Here is a 2,892-nt window from a genome sequence, read left to right on the forward strand (position 1 = left end):
AGCCAGTGCTGAAGTCAAAGTGAAGCTGGATCTTGGCCCTGAGCTGGGGGGGAAGTGGGGGGGGGGCATGGACCTGTTTGGAGGGGTCCAGTAGTGGTGCTCAACCTCTGGCCCATGGGTCTTCCTATGGCTCTGGAAATTTATCAGCAGGGGAGCAGTGGCAACATTAATTGCTGTTCCCCTGCTGCTAAATTTCCAAAGCAATGAGAAGCCTCCAGGTCGGGATAACTTGTCCCTGTGTGTTAGATTGGGCTTACATGAGGCTTACATGAGGCTGGTTCCATCATCCAAAGTCAGACTGGCACATGGGGTAGGGCCATCACACTGGATCAGGCAAGTGAGTGATAGCTTTCATTTGATGGTTGGTCTAGGTCTGGGCTCTGTTTAACCTTGAACCATCACAGTTTATCCCCAGCTGAAGATGAAAAATATTGTGTGAGCCTCTTCTTAAAATACTGGTAGCTTGCCACTATTCAAACATGACTCTCACTAATGACTCTTGCATTAAAATGCCCTATTTATAGCACATAAATATTTAATCTGAAATAATGTATATAAAGGCAGCCAAATGGTCAGCCTGACCCTGCCAAGGAGTTCAGAATTTCCATTTGAGACCCAAGGACAGCAGGATGTTTCCACAACTCTGAAGTTCTGTCATTTAAATACTAAACCAAAATTGTCCCACAGAGGTAGTACAAAGTTAGACTCTCAGTGGGTGTGAACTGGCAGCAGAGCCACATGAACCGCCGGGGAGTTGTAAAAGATACTTCAGAATGGCCACATAAATCACCTGCTCTTCCCCTGACTCACAGCTGTAGTTGATTTTCTGTCTTGGGGTACAGGCCTGAAGCCTGCAGCCTTGTCCAGCTGACTAGCCTTACCATCAGTAAGTTGGAGGTATTTTTTACATGTTGCTTTCTCATTTCCTCTAACTTTTTGTACCTTAATTCAGTGAACTTTGTCTACAACCACCAGATGGGAACTAAAAACCCTGCAATTGTCTTTTACATGGGGAAATTTATTAAACCCATTTACATCCTCCAATTTCTACTTTCCCCTTTCCCATCTTACCTCAGGCCATGGTCCACCCTTTTTTCTTCTCTGCAGCTCCTGAGAAATGAGAGGAAACTTCCTGATGTTTTGTATAGGCAGCTGAGACCCACTTCTGTGCTTTTACAGGGCTGTAGAGGATGACTCCTTGCAGGAGGAGGTTCCTCAGAGATCCTATTTGCAGGAAAGTCCCAAATGTAACCTGACATTATGGGTGTTGTTGGTGCCTGAGTATGTCAGTGAGAAAGGGATAAGAAAAACTGGACTGGCCAAGCACCTAGTTCTTAAAGCCTTCTCAGAGTGGACAAGGGCAGAAGGAAGTGTGTGGTGGAGTGGGAGTAGATGGGAGCATCATCAAACTGATGATGAGGATATAGGCAACTAGGGGGAATGATGGGTGTGGGGCCAAGGAAGAAATGAAAACTAAAGGATGGGGTGGAAAGGGAGCAATGGCAGAGGGTGAACCAGAGCAAGGAATTGATAGGGTGGGAGAAATAAAATGTGGGTGTGAAAGAGAGGCTTAGGGGGAAGGAGAGTTAGAATTATAGAAAATTAGGGCTGGAAGGGACCCCAGAAGATTAGCTAGTCCAAAGCAGGACCGTCCCCAACTAAATCATCCCAGCCAAAGATTTGTCTAGCTGGGTTCTGAAAACCTGCAAGGATGGAGCTTCCACCACCTCTCTGAGTAATCTGTTCCAGTGTTTTACTACCCTCCTAGTGAGAAAATTCTTCTTAATATCTAACCTAAACTTCCCTTGCTGCAACTTGAAACCATTGCTTGTTCTTCTGTCATTTGCCAGCACTGAGAACAGTCTAGCTCCATCCTCTTTTGAATCCCACTTCAGGTAGTTGAAGGCTGCTACTAAATCCCCCCTCAGCCTTCTCTTCTCTAGACTAAATAAGCCCAGTTCCCTTAGTTTTTCCTCAGAAGTCATGTGCCCAGCCCCCTCACCATTTTTGTCACCCTCCACTGGACTCACTCTAATTTGTCCACCTCCTTTCTGTAGTGAGGGACCCAAAACTGAACACAGTACTCCAGATGTGGACTCATCAGTGCTGAACAGAGGGGAATAATCACTTCCGTTGACCTACTGGCAACATACCTACCAATGCAGCCCAGTATGCCATTAGCCTTCTTGGCAACAAGGGCACACTGCTGGCTCATATTCAGCTGACTGTCCACTGTAACCCCCAGGTCCTTTTCTGCAGAGCTGCTTCCCAGCCAGACAGCTCCCAGCCTGTACTGGTACATGGGATTTTTCCATCCTAACTGCAGGACTTCGCACTTGTCCTTGTTGAACCCCACGAGATTTCTTTTGGCCCAATCCTCCAATTTGTCTAGATCACTTTGAATCCTAGCCGTACCCTCTAGTGTATCTACTACTCCCCCCATCTGCAAACTTGCTGAGGGTGCACTCTGTGCCATCTTCCAGGTTGTTAATGAAGACATTGAACAAAACCGGACCTGGGACTGACCACTGGGGCACTCCACTTGATACTGGCTGCCAACTAGACATCAATGTAAGATCTGCTGACTAGATGTAAGAACTAATCCAGCTCCTCCTATAAACAGCAGCAAAGCTTCCCAGGGATTGGGATGAGAGTTGGATCAAGCTGTGAAAGGGCATGGGAGGTGAAGGAAAGGAGCCCATAGCAAAGACAAGTTCTCTGTAGCATTGACCATTATTTTGCTCCATGTCTGTATAGGACCCAGCACAACAGGACCCTGACTTGGACTCTGTGATAATACGAGTAAATAATAATACAACCCACATTGTAGGTACAAAAAGAGAGCAAAGGGGTAGGTTGGAGAGAGAGGGAAGGGAAGACAACTATTATTAC

This window comes from Gavialis gangeticus, unplaced genomic scaffold (genome assembly GCF_001723915.1).
Source record: "Gavialis gangeticus isolate Ggan-Ray unplaced genomic scaffold, GavGan_comp1, whole genome shotgun sequence".
Lineage (NCBI taxonomy): Eukaryota > Metazoa > Chordata > Crocodylia > Gavialidae > Gavialis > Gavialis gangeticus.